We start from the raw sequence: 12,910 nt of genomic DNA, 5'->3' as shown, positions 1-12,910 counted from the left end.
CACCTCCCTTTATACCAGGCCGGTAAAAAATAATTGCAGAGCCGAAAGCGACGGAGATTCACGGCCCCCTTTTTCACCGCTGCGCCACGCCGCGCAACACCGCGCCATGTCGTGCCGCTACGAACCGCGTACCGTGTTCCCCTTTTGTCTTCGATTGCCGTCCGGTGACAGCGTTCTTCATCACGGCCTACCGTCGCACGCCCTTTCGTTACCGGGTTGTCGCCACCCCTTGGAAAATACACGACCCGCTGCAAACCCGTTGCTTCGGGACATCCTTTCGTGTAAGAATTCCACCGGTGAATGCCGCACAGAGGATTTAAGATAGAAGGGTTCTCTGGTTTGAGCGAGTGGAGCGAGTGATTAATGCGAGGCTGGATCTGACAAGCAGGGCGTGCAGGGGCAAGAACGCAGCAGACCGAGTATACGAGAACAGCGGATTGCTTCTGAACCGAGATCGAGCGACGGTCAGTCTTTGCCAGGGATATCGAGTAACCGTATTGATGCTGCCGACGATGACTTATAGCCGCTAATTTGCCGGAGTAGAAAATACGACGCGAAATTTCCAATTTGGAGGAAACGGTTGCCGCCACCTTGATTTTCGCTACCGTTTACAAGCTTCTAACGTTAGCACGTTATTTGCGATTCCATGGTAGACGATCCAATTATCTCGGCCAAGTTTTCTTCTTCCACTTTAATTACCACTTCTCAGGCCGTACAGTTGTATTTTCTTTGGCGAATCGGCTCTTACACGCGCTGCGCGAAATTAAACTTTACCGTTAAACTTGGCTTTCTTGTCGATAAAGTTCGATGGACATGGACGTATCGCGCATTGCGGCGATCGCCTTCCAAGCTCAGCGACCAAACGAAGAATCAAAGTCCCGCACCGTGTTTCGTTATTACGAACTTTCCGTTGAACACGCGCGCTTACAGCCCCCTTGCTTCCTTTTGCTGCGTTTCAGCCGCAGTTCCCAAGATATTACGACGTTAACTACGGTAATTAAAGTACGGTTCTACGTAGACCGTGATTAACAGTTGGCCGGTGTACCGAGTCACAGGCCGCCCCACGACACCCGACGTAAATAACAAAATTAACTTCTTCCCTTTCTTAATCGCCAGGCTCCGGACGAAAGCAACGATGACCGATCGTTCGTCGATCCTGCAAATTGTCCCTATAGCGGACTACGTTCGCCTATACCGGAATCGTCACGGCCCGCCATAAAGTTCACTTTGCCTTCAACGCTGTTACGTCCAAGGAATTGAGACGTTTGACATTGATCGGCGAGCAGCCAGCGCAATCAATCGGAATTTTTGCTCGGTCGTCGAGCTCGATCAGCGGCTCGCTTTCAACGCATATCCCAGCATGTTGTTTCGCGACGAAAACGCCACCTCGAGGGAGCGTTTGTGCAAAAAGAGCGGCTAAAAGGTGAGAACGCGACGGCGACAGTTTTATTCGCCCGTCACGACGTCACGACGGTACGACGTTACGACGTTAGGACGTTACGACGTCCGACCGAGCCGCGACGTAACTACCGCGAGACAGCAAGCCGCTTGGAAGGGATGTTTTTAAGGAGAAGAGGCAAGAAGAGAGAAAAAAGACAAAGGCGGTTATAAACGCAAAGAAAATACGAGTTCGCCGCGATGTTTCCGCGTTGATATTACGTTAGAGGCGGAACGCTGACATTCACGGTTGCGGAAGGAATCCATCCGTTAAACGATTTAGAAAGCAACTGGTTTTATTTCGGACAAAAAGATCCGACTCTTGCGCGACGTAGTTTAAAGCCGCCGTTTAATCTTGAGTCAGTTGCCCGACTTTCTGGTCAAGGGCTCTCACACGTATGCGTTCGTTGATGTTTCGCGAACGTTTATCGATAAAGTTAAAAAGTTAATTAAAGCGAAATACCGATGAAACACCTCGTTCGACGAGTTTCTCTCGATAAAGGAGTTGCAAGTCTGAACGTTATTGGAAATTGCGCGAGAAGGTTGGACGGTGGACGAGCTTGATAGTTGGACGAGGTGAGGGCGATCCGCTCCTCATCGCGGAAACTTCCAGCGAAACGTCGGACTTTATTCCTGACCTATCGAAACTTGGCGCGCAAAATTTACAAACTCGGCCGCGTTCGTCGTTGGTTGTCAGAACGTCCAACGATACGGGCATATTCTCGAAAGATTACACCTAATACGGGAGGATCGAAACAGAAAACTCGAACGAAGAATTGAAACGAAGGTGGCTAGACGGGTACATGCTCCGACCTTCTCCGTTTCGTATTCGCTGCACCGTGTACGATAGCTGTGATATACGGAACGCAGTGAAACTGGAACAGCTAAAAGAAAAATCGAAATTGCGAGTTGAGCGTTTTGCGGCGCAATAGAGCGAGATATATTTAACGGCGCTGATCAATTTACCCGGAAGATCGTTGCAAGCCTAAGAATAGCTCCGAGTTCTTCGAGGCAAGCCCATCGCGCAGAGTAATTAATTTTCTTAATCGACTAGCGAACAATAAATTAATCAACGTCGAAAAATCCAAAAATTTAACGTCGATCCAAGGATATTTTCGGCCAAGGCGTCGCAGGTTCCGTTCGCCAGAACGACGATCAAACGTGCTGCTAGACGGATTAACGGTGAATTACGCGAAGCAGCTTTTAATCGACGCTGCTCGAATATCAATTAAGGGCGGGAGTAGCCCGAGTGGCAAAACCGAGGTAATGCCGTATTTCGAAGAGATTGCTTCGCCCCGAGTGATTTAACGTCGTATAATCTGCTACGTGTTTCTTTTTTGCGTCTCTTCTTTCTATTCCTTTTTTTTTAACGGTACCTCGCGCACTTGTCGACGCGTTTGAGTTATTAACTCTCTTGTCCCCTTCCATCTCCTCCCTTTCTCCTTTTTTCTCTCTTTTTTTAATTTCTTTTTTATTTATTTAGATACCTTTTGTTTTTCAACCAATCTTTTTAAAGCGCTCGCGGAGGTGCTAAATATATCGTTTTATGCTTAATACATGCTCAACAAAGTGGATATAAAAGCGACGTTGAAACATTTTACTCTAAAGTTAGCCGTTACAAAGAAATCTGCGCAACGGCTCCCGCAGGACGTTACAAATTTCGAGGACCAGTTTTACAGCGTTACGAAATATACCGCAACAACATCGGCACGAAACCTCGCACAGTCTGAATTACCGTAGGAAAAAAGAAATTCCACTCGGCAGCAGGCATTCGCGAACGAGTGACGCAAAAATATGTTGGTTTCCACGAGGGGGGGGGGAATGAAAAAGAAAAGGAAGAAACCGTGGAACACGGGGTGTCGCTGAACCGGACGATAATTTATGTATCCGTTCGCTAAACTTGCGGATGCTCGCTGATCGCGTCGAACGACAAAGGCTTAACGAAACCGTATTATTTCTGCGAGTCCGACGCGGCGTGCCGATAAAAAGAACTAGCAAACGGTTACGAGCTCGACACCCGGAACGTCGCTTGGATCTGGCAGAAGACGGTACGATACGCGGAACATTGGACGGATAAAACGAACACCGTCGTTTATCGATAAACAGAGCCGCTGTCGTAACGCGTTCTGTCGTGACGCGCTCGAGCAAAGTGCTGGAAATTTGTCACGTCGTGCTCGAACGATCGTAGCTAAACTCGGACGAAACGTGGCGGCTTCCAGTTGTTCGTTGTTAGTCGTTTCCAATGGGATACGGCGGCCAAAGGTAAAATAAAAAGCTGTTAACGAGATTGTCTACGGCGATGAGAATCCATCGGCGATAGCCGCAATTCCGTCCGAGTAAACGGCAACCTACTCGCTACAAACCTAATCGTATCCTTGTGCTCGTGATTGGTATATCTTGCCACGTCGATAGACCGCCAGCGACAGGTGCTACGTATCGATCTTATTAGACAGGAGGAACAATGGCAAACAAATCACGATCGCGTCAATGTCTATACGTACAACGACGCAAACGGAAACGTTTGTCCCCCTGATCGTTCGTAGTTAGACCTGTCGGACCAGCGAAATCGAGCGTTCTCGATCGAGCGTTCGCCAGCACAACTTTTCGCTCCTCTTCTTACGCCTCCTACGAGCGTGCAGGTAATCTTATTCCGAAAATGTATATGGAGAGTCGTGAACGCGCGTTATAACATACAGGCTGGAACGAACGAGCGAAGAGACGGTATCGCGATACCGATATCTACTTGAAACGCAAGATAAAGGAACGAGGGAGCAGCTCCTCCCTTTCGGAGCTCGGTATTCGATCGATGACGATCGTTTCGACGTCCAACGGACTAAATACGTGTGACGACGAGAGCTGGAATTACCAATACGAAGGTAAGTAGGTGTCTGTTTTCTTTTGCCCGACGCGTCGAAATCAACGCGCGTGTGTTTTGCAAAGTTTGAGAACAACGACGCGTCGAACGTATTTCAGCGATTCGCAAACTGTAACCGTTTCCTCGATATTGTCCTATAGATCAGCTACTAACTAAATTGTTACGAATTTTCAGTTCGTTCCGTTCTCGTTCTCGTTCTCGTTCCGTTTTCACGCTCTTTTCGCGCACCAACGTATGAAACGGACAGAGATTCGATGGTTACACGCACGTCATCGTACTAGGAAACGTATCAAAGTCTCGCACAGAAGGATCAGTCTGGCGGAAGATCACACGGATGTCACAGGTAGCATATTCGAACATCATGCGGGACGTACGTCTCGCAGGCAATCTGTTTATGCGTTATTGTCCCGTCCTTGAACGGAATAATTTTCAAACAGCCGCGGGATATGTGCATCTGCTGCGATACGAGCGTTACAAATACCGCTGACACTTTCTCTCGCCAGCAATATCTCGCTCGGTAGAAACGCTTCGCCGCCTACGTTTGCTGACAACGATGCTGGAAAATCTCGATTCTTTGCCTCGACAACGTCTTACGATCGTCGCCGCTGTAAAAACGAGAATACGTAAACGGAACGTGTAAACGAATAAACAGGCAAGTTCATCGAAGCAACACGAAAAACTTCTAAAAACTGCGAGAGCCGCGTTTCAAAGCATCAAACACCACCTGTAAATATTCAGCCATCGCGCAGACAGCTTTCAATCGAGTCGTCGTCGATCGGCCGCTTTTTTCTGGCGTTTGCCCGTGAACGCGAGTAACCGTGCCCTGTCGAATCTGTCGATACGCAGAGCGCCGAAAACAAGACGCGACGTTCGGCGGAACGTGCCCGAACGATCGTTCACCCTTAGCCGCGGAATCAACGCGAGAGAATGGACGAAAAGGTTCGATATTGCTGGAACGGCGCCCGTCACGCGGATCGAACGACGCGCCAACGACCGTGCGTTATAAACCGATCTCTCGAAAGCCGTTCTGTGCGTCGCGCGATCGTTTTAATACGTTGGAAGCTCGCTCTCGCGAGAATCACCGCCCATTCTAACTCGCGTCTCCGAACGTCGTGCAAAGCAAATACCTATCTGTTATCCAGCCACCGAAACCTTTCCTCTCTCTCGCCGACGTCACTCCTCTCCTGGTAAACTCGAGTGCATCCGTTTAACGACGGAACCTTTCCTCAATATTAATTCTCTTTTTCCTCGTTCCTTACGCGCTGATTCGCCGATCGAGTCTTCTATTCGCAGAGACAGCGTCGAGACGGTCACCACGGTTTTTACGTTGGTAAAACGCGGCAATACGTTTTACAAAGCCGCTTAAACGCACCGTGACTATTGGCTATTAACGTATCCTATTATCGCAACAATGCGAAACTTTTCGTATGCGTATTTTCGTATATGCGTATATCGGTCGAATATCGAGAAAAGGGCACTTTGGATTTTCACGCTTTTCCGATATATCGCTAAACGCTAAAGACGTTTTAAACAACTTTTTCCTGCGCATACGTACAACCGATGCGGCGTTTGGTCTTAGTGTTGCGGTTATGCGGGAAAGCCTTGGTTTTCGAAGCTCGATGTAGGTAGCAGTATCTAATATTAATCCGTTCACCGCCGTGGCATTTTTTATGTTTACACCGATAAGGGTAAGCCGTGAATATTGCTAAATACTATAACCCGACCCAGCTTGGAAACTCGGGCCGAGCTACGTGTAATATTTTCCCGTGTAATTCGTGATTGAAGGCCGAGCGCCGACCGTGCGTGTAGGACAAAACCGTTCGAAACGTCGAGCTTCGCAACGTATTTCGAAAGCATCGAGATCGAAGGTGGCCTCGTTTTTTCGAATATTTACCGACTCTCGAATCGTTGCGCTTCTTCTAGTATTCTCCGCATTCGTCGTCGAAAACGGCGATCAAACGAGCGATAGAAAATTTTAGATAAATTTCACGTCATTCTGTATTTTCCTTCGCAACTTGCCCTCGATTATCGATTATTTCTTATCGTAGAACAAATTATCCAGGAAAAATCTTACAACGTGCTATCGTCAGCGTGATTTCCTTCTGTGATTCGCTCGTGCCGGGCAGCACCAGCCTCGTTCGAAAAGTTCGAGGGGCAGGGGGCGAGCGAGTCTATTTCCGTGCGCGGAGTTAACCAGCATCTGGAAGGAGTCGCGTAAACGTGTCTACGCCCGGAGAGGATGACGCTCGTTCGCGAAGAACATATACACGAGGGCCAAGAAAGCACGAGCGAGGGTTGTTGAGCGCGTTTTGCGTTCGACGCGCAGCCACCAGCGAACCAGTTAATTCTCCGCCGTTTCGCGTACAATCCCTAAATTACGAGCGAGACGAGACCGCTTTGTCGAATTCCTGGTACTTAAGTCGGACCCGGTGGTTTTCGCATTCGACACTCCGCGTTGGTTATTCGCAAATTTTTCGTCGCGGTATTTGATCGATTTGGCCGACTCGGAAGCGCGGAGAGGGCTCGAGGCTCCTTCGCTTGGTGCAATCAACAATTGCAATTTTGTTAACTGCTCCGCGGGCGATCAGAGACCACGAAAAGTATCCATCAGATGAAAGCAGATCAGAGGCGGAAGATCAAACGACAAGGAACGCGGGCATAATGACCTTAGGTCGTGTTTAGGTAACTCGTGTTTTGTTTTCATCGCCGAATCGTTTGCGATGAGGAAAAAGCCAGATCCTGGAACTTTTGAGTCGCTTACGAGCTTTGTGAATGATTCGTCGCAGTTGCGAGTAAATTTTTTTTTTATATTTTACGTGGAGGAAATCCGCACGGACGCCAGGCCGCTTCTGGGGAAAGCGGCGTGGTAGTGTCGGATTCCAACCGACTAAAACCTCCACGATAACCGTCCCGGCTGCGATCGAGAGAGGCCCGGGAACCGATGTGAGCGTTGCAACGGGGCCTCCCCCGCGCGCTTAATACCACGGCTGATGGAGCGGTGTGTGACCATTGTCACACCGCCTCGTCGCCGGAGCCACCGACCCAGGCAGCCCAATTCCCCTAACGGCCTAATTAAAAAATAATTGTAGGAATTATCAAAAAATATGGACTACGGGGCCCCAGGTGGATGTAAACCTGGAATCTGTAGCTGGACTACTACACTAAGGCAATGGCAGTACGGATATTCACAACACAACTGTTCTTCTGTATACACAACACAATTACTCTTCTTCACTACCACATTTTGATGACAGGTGACGATCGTTTCGTTGTTCGGGGTTAGTATCAATGTTGCTGTGTTACAAGTATTACGAATATCAGGAGGAAGAATTTTTTTTCCTCTTTTCTTTTTTTTTTGTTTTTTCTATGTTGTTTTCATAGGTATTCTTTTTTTTACTTTTTTTATTTTATTTTTTATTTTATTTTTATTTTTCACATCTCGGGAGGTAATTTCTCGTAGAGAGACACCTAAGACGTAGAAGCTGCGTCGCCCAAGTACGGATTCTCACACACATCACATTTCACTTCTGATCCTGAACTCACTTATATCAAAATCCAGGAGGGAATGGATTCGAACCGCCAACCTATGTGTTTGCAGTCTGCTACAGTAACCACATAGCCACCGTCGTCCTGTACAAAGTATAGTTCCATAATTCTTATTTGATGCTAAACATTCTGATCTCGCACTATTAGATATATATTATTCATTATTCTCCCTCCCCCACCCCCTCTCATCCCACCCCAACCCCGCCCCCTCCCTCTCATCCCACCTCTCCCCAAAGTTACACAGCACCCAAAAAGCAGGCTACCGAAGCGTCCTGTTTTGCGACAAAGTTTTCAGGACAGAAAAAAATAAAAAAAATTCATAAAAAAGCTCCGCTCCTCAGCGGCTTAAACCCAAAAATTGTATTATACACGAAAAATATAAAGCGCCGACGCATAATACAGCATGGCTACGCCGTACCGCCACGTATCAGTACCTTTGCCTAACATATCTGTTGGAATACGACGATATCAACCGCATGCAGATAAGGTAATTGATCGTACGGATTCTTCCCTTCGCTGCCCAGCGCCATCCCCACTAGCGTGCGTTCGTGAGATGCACCACGGCGGCTAGCACGTGCAGGCTCTTTCGAAAATTCGCCGGAAGAAGCGTCAGGATATGGATGGAACATTCTAGATGGGCACGTCGAGAAGCTACTAGAAGGTTCTGTGCCACATGTGACGCCACACAGACACCCACACAGGTCACAATCATTACTGCATAGAGAGTGGGGCTCTAAACCTTTTCAAGGGCCATGGGTCACTAAGCCAGTCAGTCTGTGAATAACTAGCCAACTGTCTACATTCCAGAACGCACATTTATAATCCTTGTAATAATTGTCTAATAAATATGTCGGGTTTACATTAGAATTAGGGTTAGGGGCGTGAAACGAATCCTCGTTTGGGTTACACGTTGTCGTTATGCAATAGAGAAGACATTGACTAGCGCAAATACGATTATTATAGAACCGGACAAGTAACCGTGGTAGTTAGGTACTCGAGAAACTAATGACAATGATCCTAGGTTCAATAACGAATCCGCGGTCGACGGGATGATAGATGAACGTACTCACAAAATCCAAGTCGGATGCGTAATATTCACTGGCCGTAAAGGGTTACTCCTTAATCGATGAGATCGCGAGCGAGAATGCCTTTCCCGTCCCGATGATGCCACAGAGGAAAACTATAACGGGGTGTGTCTAAGGATACGAGATCATCGGATTCGTCGAGAAAAGCCTTCGTTCAGAAAGTAAGGGAAATTGACGTTGCTGCTAATTGGTCAATCTCCATATCGGTGGTTAGAGAAGGATGCTAGCCGCCCTCGAGGGAAAGTTGCTAGTGGGAGACGCCGCTCGTTGAAAAATACGTCTCCCCTATCTTCCCGTAGTTGGGACAAAGGCTGTTTGTCTGTTTGAAGGACTTTAGTTAACTAAACCTTAAGATTTATAACGGGCCCTCGGGCTAGCCGAACATGTACTGCGGAGACGCATCGACATCTTAATACCACGGCTGATGGAGCGGTGTGTGACCATTGTTAGACCGCCTCGTCGCCATGCCAGGCAGCCCGGTTCCCCTACCGGACTGCTTGGCGGCCCCGAGGCGCTGAGCCGCCAAGCGCCCAAGGCCCGAACCCCACGGAGGGGGGGCCAGCACGCTTCGCCAACGCCACACGGAGGTCCCAGGCGTTCACCCATCCGAGTACTACCCGTGCCCGGCGCTGCTTAACTTTCGTGATTTGACGGGAACGAGTGCATTCAGCCCGGCCAGGGCGTTGGCGTTGCGAGTAAATGGCTCTTTACCAACGTTCTTCTTCCATCTTTCCGGATTCCAATCCTCCAGCATCGATCTCGTTTTCTTGGTCTACGACGTCGTTCGACGTATCATTAGCAGGATAATTAGTTTCCTCTTTTGACAAATTTTTATCTCTGTTGAGATGCGATTACATCTTTAGACACAACGTTAGGCAATATTCTGAGGGGACAAGAAGTTTTGGAGAGAATGGTAAAGAAAATTTGACTTATGACACATAAGAATTATTTATTTTATTATGTAAATAGACCGCGGTTTTTTACGCATTTGTGGAAAATTTGCACGTAATACGACGAAATATATATGCTTCCTTTAATATTTTTCTATAATACTTAATAGGTAATGCAATTGTCCACCCTTTTGTCTTTTATCGGGATTTTATTTTTTTAAATATATTGTAGGTCTAATTATAAAATATTATTGTAGGAATTATCAAAAAATATGGACTACGGGGCTCCAGGGGGATGTAAACCTGAAAGCGTAGGTTTTGTGCGTGTCTATGGAGAAAAAGGTTTCCCTCGCGCAACTATGATCGAGCATCCAAGCTCGAAGGATACAACGTAAAAGTGGAGAGGAAAAAGCATAATCCCGGCAGAAAGGAAAGATCCAAGTGCTTCTCGCTTGTTCTTAAATCCGCAGAGTAAATGGAACGGCAGTAAGAAAAGCAATGACCGAAAATGGAGCGTTCCACTGAATAATGCAACGTTAGACGGTGAATAAATACAGACGGATAAAGCCGTCGCAGCCTCGGTATCGCCAGCTTATTAACGATAAAATCAACGATGTCGCGATACTTTGTCGATGCGACGAACGCTCGTTCGAGACTTGGCTTCGCGATGAGAAACAGTTTTGGAGGAAACGCGTGTAGATAAGGGAGTGGCGATTCCGTCGAACCGGAATGCGAGGAAAAGAAGCGAACGATTCTGCGAAGCTGACGCAGCGCAAACTTTCCTCACGACGTTAACAAACAGAGAAACGGAAAAGTAATTTCTCCAATCTCGAGAATATTTATAAAACGCGGCAAACAGAGGTACATATCGCGTGTTTACGCTTTATAAATAGGAGGAAAACAGGAAGGATGAAAGAGGACAGGCGGAAAGGAGAGAGAGGCGGGGGGATTGGCGAGGAATATCAGGATAAATTTCCACGACAAACACCGAACGAGGCAGTCGAGTAAGCTGTTTCAAAAATATACGTACGGACAGCTCTGGTTTCCAGCTACTGTTCGCAATTCGTACGCTTTGGAAAGTTTGGGAAAGCCGACGGCGTACATGCACGCCGCTCGCTATTTTCTAACGCTCTCATAAACTTTCGATGCAGTCCAAGTATTAACGTGGCAGGGCAAAAACAAGGAGAAAAACGCGTATTCGTATTCGTCGATGCTGCTCTTGGCGTCGATGAAACCCCCATTGCGATCGAAATAAACGGGCGAATTTTCACCGACCTATGAAACGCCCGACACCGCGTATTTGTTCCCGGCGAAAAATACGAGAAAACCTTTGGTAGGGTCAATTTTTTTAACCGTAATCGCTCACCGGATACGCAATGTTGCAAGTTTGTCGCGATGAAAAAATGCCAGGAAAAAAAGAAATTTCTCTACACGCGGCGTACAGCCCGATGACTCTTGACAACGCAACAAGTTCGGCGATTTGAAATTTCTATTCTTCGAAAGTGAAACAAACGTGGAAAAAGCGCGATTTTGAGTAAATTCCCGGCAATTTCATAATGTAAACGTTTCGATTTAATTTACATGTACTCGTATCGTCATCGATGTTTCGAGTTCGATCTTACGTGGCGCGGAACCTATTAACGCGATGCTTTTCAGAATGAAACGGAAAGAGTATCGGAAAGTTGCTGACGTTCTTGAACGCGTAGACCCGGTATTACCTGGGCACGATTCCAAACGCCGCGAGCTTTTATCTGCATTTTCAATTTACTTTTTCGTATTAAAAGTAACTGGCTGCTGCTAGTTTGTTTACATCTACATATAAACCGAACTGATCGAGGAAAAATTGCGTGGAAAAGAAAATCACGAAAAAAACCGAAAGACGTTGGAACCGCTGGTTCGTGGGAGCCTTCGTATTCGCGAAAGCCATATTTCGTAGAAATATTATTTTTATTCGCTCGTTTGAAAGAAAGCGACGAATCTCGTTGCGTGGGTGACGCTTGCGAAGCATACGAAAGGAGGGAAAAGAGAAGAAAGGAGGAAACACGGTACAAAACAGGGCAGAGCTGGCTGGTTAATTTGCTTGTAACGATGCTCGCTAGTTACAGCTGGTTGACGTTTCCCGGCTCGGTTGCCACGGACCAGAGCGGTCTCCTAGAAAATCGTCGACTCGCGAGGGTGGAGCGTCGCGCAACGGCTTAATTATCACGAGCACGAAATGAAAATTAGCCGACGACGATGCGTTCGTTCGTTTCCGGGTGAAACGTGGTGACACTTTGCACGGCGAAACTGTTTGAAAAGCAGACGGTACGCGGCAGCAGAGACATCCGTTAGTCGCGGTTGTATCGCGTGCGAATTATCGACGGGATCGGGATCGCTTTAAAAATGCCTGGCTCGTGTTCGATAAATCCAGCAAACAGGATTATTACAGCAACAGGAAGAGATTATAAGAGATACAAACTCTCCTCTCTTTGCAACTTTGTATTTCGGAAAAACGTTTCGAAACGAACGATCGAGTCACGTTCCGTTCCTCCCCGTACACGCTTTCGCCACCGGATCGGTAAGCAAGTTCAGTTTCAGTTTCGCTTTCGGTTTCGGTTTCGGTTTCCGGTAGAAAGTGGAACTCGCTGTTGAAACGTTATCCTCTTGACGTCTCTTTAAATGGTCGTGATTTTGCTCCGCTTTAACTCCTTTCGAACGACGGAAACCACGCTTGCAGAACCGACGTTAACTTTTCAGCGAACATGGTTACAACGTGTCTCGCGGTGTCGCCAGTCAGATGCGTTTCGAACGCATCGACGTCCACTAGAAAACTAGAAAACGATAATACCTCGTGCCCGAACTGTGAGAAACCAAGGATCGCGCGTCGCGCAAGAAGAATTACTGCTTTCGTTGGTCTATCGAAGAAACGATAAATAGTCCCTCGTAATTCCATCGTGCGAAACACGTGGTCGGCCTATCGAAAAATGGCCACGAAACAAATCGTGCACGAGTTGGAGCGATCCGCGACGGAAACGTCTTACTTAAAGTATCGTTGCCATTTGCTTCGAAGCGACAGAGACACGATACGGAAAGCCTTG

The 12,910-nt window shown here is 47.5% G+C and overlaps 1 pseudogene; it reads right to left on the bottom strand.

Moving 5' to 3' along the window:
* Positions 1-9,512: 9,512 nt before the first annotated feature.
* LOC126876297 (5S ribosomal RNA) lies at positions 9,513-9,631 on the bottom strand (annotated as a pseudogene).
* Between the last annotated feature and the right edge of the window lie 3,279 nt (positions 9,632-12,910).

Source organism: Bombus huntii, unplaced genomic scaffold (assembly GCF_024542735.1).
Source record: "Bombus huntii isolate Logan2020A unplaced genomic scaffold, iyBomHunt1.1 ctg00000068.1, whole genome shotgun sequence".
Taxonomy (NCBI): Eukaryota; Metazoa; Arthropoda; class Insecta; order Hymenoptera; family Apidae; genus Bombus; species Bombus huntii.
The sequence above is the reverse complement of the archived record's forward strand: the minus strand, read 5'-3'. Positions and strand labels throughout refer to the sequence as shown.